The 8,869-nt window shown below is 52.9% G+C and overlaps 1 non-coding gene across 1 annotated transcript; it reads right to left on the reverse strand.

The window, feature by feature from the left end:
• Positions 1-779: 779 nt before the first annotated feature.
• TRNAV-CAC lies at positions 780-851 on the reverse strand. Its single transcript has one exon. It is a non-coding gene; the product is annotated as a tRNA-Val (tRNA).
• Positions 852-8,869: the final 8,018 nt, after the last annotated feature.

An 8,869-nucleotide genomic window follows, 5' to 3' on the forward strand; every position in this document is an offset into this window, starting at 1 on the left:
AGAGTCCACTTTCTGAAGCGGCCATTTTCTCCTGGGGAAACTGATCTCTGTTGCCCGGAGATGAACTGTAATAGCAGGAGATCTCCAGGGTCCAACTGGAGTCCGGCAACCCTATATGTCAATCAGGTGACCGTCTGAGCAGCTTTCGTGGCCGTATGGGAACACTCATGGTATTGTAGTTTCTGGGAAGAGCCAGGAATTAGACAAGCGTGAACACCCACAATCTGTTTCTCCTCAGCTGGAGCCTGAGCAGAACAGAGAGGAGGCCAAGTTCTGGAAGTGAGTTGTTATTGTTACTGTAAAGTTAAAAGTCTGTTCAAAGACCGAGGGTGTTTTCCTATAAAGACAGAAATCACACCCCCTTGAAACGTGGTGGCAGCAGGAACGGAATCCTAGACAGAAAGCCAGCAACGCTCAGTGAGTAGAACGGAAAATCAAGGAGCGGCTGGGGGATGAGGGGACGGGACATGTGACGACAACAGTGATGATGACGAGTATCCACAGGGAAAGAAAGAGGCAAAAGGGAGGGTCTGGAACCACCAGGAACTCCAATATAATCAGTCCCCCCCCCCGAATTGCTACACCTTTCTTTAAAGGACTCATCAAAACACACTAAAAATCTTGGCTCTGTGGCTGTGAGTGTCACGCCCATAAAGCGACCTCATACTGAACCTGACCACTGGTCCCTCAAGGTCAGCATTGTGTACTCAGACTGGCAGGGTCTCTCCAGGGTCTCAGGCTGAGGTCTTTCCCATCACCTCCTGCCTGATCCTTTTAAGTGGAGATACCGGGGATTGAACCTGGGACCTTCTGTGTGTGAGGCAGAGGCTCTTCCACTGAGCCACAGCCCCTCTTTACAGCTCTCCAGGGTCTCAGGCTGAGGTCTTCCACATCACCTCCTGCCTGATCCTTTGAACTGGAGATGCTGGGGACTGAACCACGGACCTCCTGCATGCCAGGCAGAGGCTCTTCCACTGAGCCACAGCCCCTCTTTACAGCTCTCCAGGGTCTCAGGCTGAGGTCTTTCCCATCACCTCCTGCCTGGTCCTTTTAACTGGAGATGCCGGGGATTGAACCTGGGACCTTCTGCATGCCAGGCAGAGGCTCTTCCACTGAGCCACAGCCCCTCTTTACAGATCTCCAGGGTCTCAGGCTGAGGTCTTTCACATTACCTCCTGCCTGGTCCTTTGAACTGGAGATGCCGGGGATTGAACCTGGGACCTTCTGCATGCCAGGCAGAGGCTCTTCCACTGAGCCACAGCCCCTCTTTACAGCTCTCCAGGGTCTCAGGCTGAGGTCTTTCACATCACGTCCTGCCTGGTCCTATTAACTGGAGATGCCGGGGATTGAACCAGGGACCTTCTGCATGCCAGGCAGAGGCTCATCTTTGAGCCACAGCCCCTCCCCAAATACATGTGAACACATGAAGCTGCCACATACTGAATCAGACCTTTGGTTGATCAAGGTTGGTCTTGTCTACTCAAACTGGCAGCACCTCTCCATTGTCTCTTTCATATCACCTACTACGTTTGTATGTACATAGGTGCCATCAAGTTGCAACTGATTATGGTGACCCCAGGGGCTTTCAAGGCAAGTGAGAAGCAGAGGTGGTTGGCCATGGGCCATGGCCTTCCTCTGCAGAGTCTTCCTTGGTGGTCTTCCATCCAAGTATGAACCCTGCTCGGCTTCCCCCAGCAAGGGACTTCCAAGGCAAGTGAGAAGCAGAGGTAGTTGGCCATAGCTTTCCCCTGCAGAGCCTTTCTTGTGAGCCACCCATCCAAGTACCAACACTGCTTAGCTTCCCCCAGCAAGGGGCTTCCAAGGCATGTGAGAGGCAAAGGTGGTTTGCCCTTGCCTTCCACTGCAGAGCCTTCCTTGGCGGTCTCCCTTCCAAGTACCAACCCTGCTTAGCTTCCCCCTTCAAGTGGCATCCAAGGCAAGTGAGAAGCAGAGGTGGTTGGCCATGGCCTTCCCCTGCAGAGCCTTCCTTGGTGGCCACCCATCCAAGTACCAACGCTGCTTAGCTTCCCCCAGCAAGGGGCTTTCAAGGCAAGTCAGAAGCAGAGGTGGTTGGTTGTGGTCTTCCTCTGCAGAGCCTTCCTTGGCGGCCACCCATCCAAGTATGGTTCCGTCGACGAGGCGGAGGCGCGCGATGAGGTAATCAACAGGCGCGGCGGAGCCAGAAGGACGTGGCCGAGGCCGGAAGGGGCCACATCGTGCGCCGGCCCGCCTGAGCGCCAGAGGAGGAACAACCAGCCCAACGAACCACCGGGAAGAGAGCCGAGCCAGGACCGCCTCCACCAGGGTGCCGGTAGGCAGCCCCATCCCCAAATACAATGTGCCCCAAGTTAGGGAACAAATGGGTGCTTAGCACCCCACTCTGTAAACCAGCCAGAGACCCCCTACCAAGGGGTTAGGGCGGTATAGGAAATCGAAAGTTAAATAAATAAATAAATGAATAAATAAATAAATAAGTACCAACCCTGCTTAGCTTCTGAGATCAGACAAGAGAAGGCTATACCATGCTGCCTTTCCTCCCCACGTCATACACTACGTTATGTTTTGAGCTGGAGATGCTGGGTATTGAAGCCAGGACCCCCTGCATGTCAAGCAGATGCTCTAACACTGAGCCGTGAGTCCTCCTCAGCCCCTTCAAGGGGCTTCCAAGGCCAGTGAGAAGCAGAGGTGGTTGGCCATGGCCTTCCTCTGCAGAGACTCCCTTGGTGGTCTCCCAGGTACCAACCCTGCTTAGCTTCTCTCTGTAAGGGGCTTTCTAGGCCAGTGAGAAGCAGAGGTGGCTGGCCATGGCCTTCCTCTGCAGAGCCTTCCTTGGTGGTCTCCCTTCCAAGTACTGTCCCTGCTTAGCTTCCCCTAGCAAGGGGCTTCCAAGGCAAGTGAGAAGCAGAGGTGGCTGGCCATGGCCTTCCTCTGCAGAGCCTTCCTTGGTGGTCTCCCTTCCAAGTACTGTCCCTGCTTAGCTTCCCCTAGCAAGGGGCTTCCAAGGCAAGTGAGAAGCAGAGGTGGCTGGCCATGGCCTTCCTCTGCAGAGCCTTCCTTGGTGGTCTCCCTTCCAAGTACTGTCCCTGCTTAGCTTCCCCTAGCAAGGGGCTTCCAAGGCAAGTGAGAAGCAGAGGTGGCTGGCCATGACCTTCCTCTGCAGAGCCCTCCTTGGTGGTCTCCCTTCCAAGTACTGACCCTGCTTAGCTTCCCCCAGCAAGGGGCTTCCAAGGCCAGTGAGAAGCAGAGGTGGTTGGCCATGGCCTTCCTCTGCAGAGCCTTCCTTGGTGGTCTCCCTTCCAAGTACTGTCCCTGCTTAGCTTCCCCTAGCAAGGGGCTTCCAAGGCCAGTGAGAAGCAGAGGTGGTTGGCCGTGGCCTTCCTCTGCAGAGCCTTCCTTGGGGGTCTCCCTTCCAAGTACTGACCCTGCTTAGCTTCCCCCAGCAAGGGGCTTTAGAGGCCAGTGAGAAGCAGAGGTGGTTGGCTATAGCCTTCCTCTGCAGAGCCTTCCTTGGTGGTCTCCCTTCCAAGTACTGACCCTGCTTAGCTTCCTCTAGCAAGGGGCTTCCAAGGCCAGGGAGAAGCAGAGGTGGTTGGCCATTACCTTCCTCTGCAGAGCCTTCCTTGGCGGTCTCCCTTCCAAGTACTGACCCTGCTTAGCTTCCCCTAGCAATGGGCTTCCAAGGCCAGGGAGAAGCAGAGGTGGTTGGCCATTACCTTCCTCTGCAGAGCCTTCCTTGGCGGTCTCCCTTCCAAGTACCGACCCTGCTTAGCTTCCCCCAGCAAGGGGCTTCCAAGGCCAGTGAGAAGCAGAGGTGGTTGGCCATAGCCTTCTTCTGCAGAGCCTTCCTTGGTGGCCACCCATCCAAGTACCAACCTTGCTTAGTTTCTGAGATCAGACAAGAGAAGGCTATACCATACTGCCTTTCCACCCCACATCATACACTACGTTATGTTTTGAGCTGGAGATGCTGGGTGGTGAAGCCGACCCCCTGCATGCCAAGCCGATGCTCTAACACGGAGCCATAACACTCCTCAGCATGTAACCCTCCAGAATGGGGTTGTCATCCATTTCCCGGCAGAGTTCCTGTGTCCTCCCACACACATGAGGAGAAAATTCAGCAAGCAAAGCACAAAGATGAAGACAGTGGGGAAAGTTTCGGAGGGTCGCCACATTGGTCCTTGAGTTGCCAGTCTCCAGCTGGCGCCTGGAGAGCTCCCGGAATCACAACCGGTCTCCAGATCACGGAGATCAGTTCCCCTGGAGAAACCTCCTCAGGCTCCCCCCCCAAATTCTGCAGGTATTTCCTAACCCAGAGCTGGCAACCCTCGTCGGTCAGCGGTAGAAGAGCCGGGTTCGAGTCCAGTCGTACCTCAGAGGCCAATGAGATTTTCGGAGTGTTAAGCTTTCGAGGCTCAAAGCTCCCGTCATCGACGGGAGAAGGCATATGGAGCAGAGGTCCATCAGTGGCTATTAGCCACAAGGTATAGATAGGGGCTCTGGGGCAAGTGATGCTCTGTCTTCTTGGTGCTTGGGGGGGCCAACAGTGGGAGGGCTTCTGGTGTCCTGGCCGCACTGGTGGACCTCCTGAAGGCACCTGGTATTTTTGGCCACTGTGTGACACAGAGTGTTGGGCTGGATGGGCCTTTGGCCTGATCCAACATTGGCGTCTCTTATGTCCTTATGTTCTTATGTTCTTGTGACAATGTCACCTCCCCGGCTTTATTTCTGCCTGTCACATCGCTCTTAAAGGCTCCCGGGGATCTGCCGGGGAAGAAAGGGTAGCGACGCCCCCCGTCCCACGTTTTCTGCAAAGTTCCCAAGGAGAGGCTCTTTGTCTTTGAAACCAAGTTAATTAATCCACTTAGGAGCCATTCATCTGCGGGGGGGCTGGCCACAATGGGCCCTTTGCTGGTGCCAGCGCCAATGCTGGGGGGTGGGCGGGGGGTGAAGCAAGCAGGTGTCCATCCAGACTTGGGGGGGGGGAGCTGGAGGAAGGCCAGCCGGGAAGATTTCCAGGAGGTGGTTCCGACAATCCAGAGGCCAATGGGAATGGGAATATCCCGGCTATCTGGAGAGACCAGGCGTTCCAGGCGATGGGAATGGCGTACCTTACGCAACAGGGGGCACGCTCAGATACAGAAGGGAGGGATGCGGTTCCTCCATCAGGATCTCCCAGGTTTCTGAGAGTTGATGGCCAAACTTGAGATGTTGCTGGGAGACCTGTTCCGGCCGGGGTTCCCAACGCGGTGCCTTGGGGGTGTCGTGGTGCCCAGCGACACCTCTCTGTTGCAGAGAGCAACTCAGCATGCCTGGACATGGAGGGGGGCACTACAAGGGAGGCGTTACTGGCTAAATATCAGGAGAAACTTCCTAATTGTCAGAGTAGTTGAGCAGTGGGACAGTCTGCCTTGGGAGGCGGTGGATGCTCCTTCGCTGGACGTTTTCAAGCGGAGGCTGGACAACCATCTTTCGGGTATGTTGTAGGGCTATCTTTCGGCTATGCTCCTGCAGAGTGCAGGGGGTTGGACTAGATGACCTGCAAGGTCCCTTCCGACTCTAATATTCTATGATTCTAAGAGTGGTTGAGCAGTGGAACAGTCTGCCTCGGGAGGTGGTGGATGCTCCTTCGCTGGACGTTTTTAAGCGGAGGCCGGACGACCATCTTTCAGGTATGTTGTAGGGCTATCTTTTGGCTATGCTACTGCAGAGTGCAGGGGGTTGAACTAGATGACCTGCAAGGTCCCTTCCAGCTCTAACATTCTGTGATTCTATGATTCTAAGAGTGGTTGAGCAGTGGAACAGACTGCCTCGGGCGGTGGTGGATGCTCCTTCGCTGGACGCTTTCAAGCAGAGGCTGGACGACCATCTTTCGGGTATGTTGTAGGGCTCTCTTTCGGCTGTGCTCTTGCAGAGTGCCGGGGGTTGGACTAGATGACCTGCAAGGTCCCTTCTGACTCTAACATTCTATGATTCTAAGAGTGGTTGAGCAGTGGAACAGACTGCCTCGGGAGGTGGTGGATGCTCCTTCGCTGGACACTTTCAAGCGGAGGCTGGACGACCATCTTTTGGGGATGTTGTAGGGCTCTCTTTCGGCTGTGCTCCTGCAGAGTGCAGGGGGCTGGACTAGATGACCTGCAAGGTCCCTTCCAACTCTTCACATTCTATGATGCTTTGATCGCTCTAAGGGTGTATAGGTGTTCTCTCCCGATTTATTTATTTAATTTATACCCCGCCCCCTCTGTTGAAGCAGGCTCAGGGCGGCTTACTCAGAATGTATTGAACAGATGAAGCATAGAATTTAATAAAATAGGGCTGCCAGCAATGTTCCCTCTAAGCCGTGGAGTCTTGTGAGCAAAAATTCTGCTTTGTGAGCTATTGGCATTAAAGTTTTGAGCAAGTGATTGGGCTGCTGCATAAATTAGTTTGCTCTGGAGCCATTCTTCCTGAGCTAAGACAAAAATGTGTGAGCTGGAGGCTAAAAAACTGTGAGCTAGCTTACACTAACTCAGCTTAGAGGGAACACTGGCTGCCAGGTCCCTCCTGGGGGGCGGGATTGCTTGCTAGACAGGCCCCTTACCTGCTGGCCTGGATCTGGTCACCAGGGGGACCCCACCCCCAAAGTGCCGGTATCGTGGGGACATGCCCGGCGCGATGTCACCCAGAGGTGAGGTCTATGTTTTCCCCCTCAAATGATAGCGACCCTTCCACCAACTTGCCCGACACAATGACATCAATTCCGGGTAACGTCACTGCACGGAGCGTCGAGGATGTCCCGGAGAGGGGCCGGGACTCCCCCGCTGGAACAAAAGTAAGACCTGGCGACCCTAGAATAAAATCACAATAAATATAAAATGTGACATAAAGTGCTAGTGTGGATCGTAGAGCGGAGCATTAGAAGCAACCAACATAAGCAAACAGTCAGCTAACGTCATAGTCTGGGTCATATCGGTGGCGCGCAGGCTGTTAATGGTGGCGATGGTATTGGATAAGTATAGAGAGACCTCCCAGTTGAGAATCAACCGGAGAGATGCTATAATGCAATTGAGACTATATTAGAAACTATATTAGAAAATTACTAAATACAATACAAAATATCCACCAAGTGTAATACAACAATAAAGTGCTTAAAATTCATAGAAAATTACGTTCTATACATAAGAGAATCACAATATATTAACAAAGTTTCCGGCTTGTGGCTTCGTTTCGATCCTAAACTTCTTCAGAAGTGAATTCTCTTGCATATAATACATATTGTGTCTCATGCATATTCATATCATCTCCCTTATAAATAAAAGCCGAATGGTGGTGGTACTTCTCTAGAACATTCCACATGCTCCAAAATCAGTTCGCTCTCTGATCTGTCAATCAGGGGGTTTCCCTATCCATTGGCTGCTTTGCCTGAGTCCTGCCTCCAACATTCTAAACCGTTTGCTAATCCTCTCCCCCCCCCATAGCCAGTCAGAACACAGAGGTTATTTGCATATGCAGCCTCACTGGCCTCTGCTTCGGAACACAGAGGTCGTTTGCATATGCGACTTGATTGGCTTTTGCCTCTAACATTCTAAACAGGTTTGCTGTTCTGAGGTAAAATGTGTCCAATCTCCAGGTGAGGGCTGGAGATCACTCAGAATTACAACTGCTTTCCAGATGGCAGAGATCAGTTCCCCTGGAGAAAATGGTGGGCTCTGTATCCTTATATGCTGCTGAGGTGGCCCCCATATGACAGCCAATGTGACGTAGCAGTCAGGGCTTCAGAGCACGAGAGAGGCTGCAGGTGTGTGGGAAGTGGAAAGCTGAAGAGTGAGGGGGAAATAAAGGTAGGTTGATGATTGGCTGGGAAGGAGATAGGGTTGCCAACTCCAGGTGGGAAACTCCTGGAGATGTGAGGGATGGAGCCTGGAGAGGGTGAGGTTTCAGGAGGCGTGGGACCTCGGACAGGTACAAAGCCATAGACCACCCTCCAGACCAACTAGTCCCTTCTGGGGAACCATTGTTGCCAATCTCCAGGTGAGGGCTGGAGATCACTCAAAATTACAACTGCTCTCCAGATGGCAGAGATCAGTTCCCCTGGAGAAAATGGTGGGCTCTGTATCCTTATATGCTGCTGAGGTGGCCCCACCATAGCAAATTGACACTGAGTGTCCAAGGCCCGGGCACCCGCCCAGAGCCTCTTTCTAGAGGCCATTGTATTTATTTCCACAACGGGCCTTTTCCCTAGTTTTGCTATAAAATAAATTTACAACAAATTTACACATCATAAGAAAAGGAAGAAATACAGATTGAAAATCATTTCAATAAAATATTTCTTGTATACCATTTAGTATACACTCCATGAGTGTTGTCTCTTTTGTTTTCATATAGTTTTCTTTTTGCTTTTCAAAGCTTATGTTCCTAAAAATAAAATCATTATACAGACAAATATTGAGTTTTTCTTATAAATAAGGGCCTCTGTTTATTAGGTGTGGCTTGCTAATCAAAGGCCTGGTGGAAAAGCTCCGTCTTACAGGCCCTGCAGAACTGTAAAAGGTCCCGCAGGGCCCTGATGTCTTCTGGGAGCTCATTCCACCAGTATGGAGCCGCCACTGAGAAGGCCCTGGCCCTTGTCACAGCTCGTCTGGTGCCTCTGGGGCCCAGAAGGGCCAAACGATTTTGGGACCCCGATTGTAGTGCTCTCTGGAGAACACGTGGGGGAAAGGCGGTCCCTTAGGTTTGTAGGCCCCTGACCATAAAGGGCTTTAAAGGTAGGGCTGCCATGTCCCCCCGGGGGGTGGAAATCCCCCCGCCCCAGAGGCCCGTTCCCCGACGCCGGGGAATCGGGCCCCGGGGGGAACCCTGCCCCAGCGTGCACGTCACAGGGAAGTGACGTTAT

The sequence above is a fragment of the Gekko japonicus genome, unplaced genomic scaffold (assembly GCF_001447785.1).
Source record: "Gekko japonicus isolate JY-2015 unplaced genomic scaffold, Gekko_japonicus_V1.1 scaffold1451, whole genome shotgun sequence".
NCBI lineage: Eukaryota > Metazoa > Chordata > Lepidosauria > Squamata > Gekkonidae > Gekko > Gekko japonicus.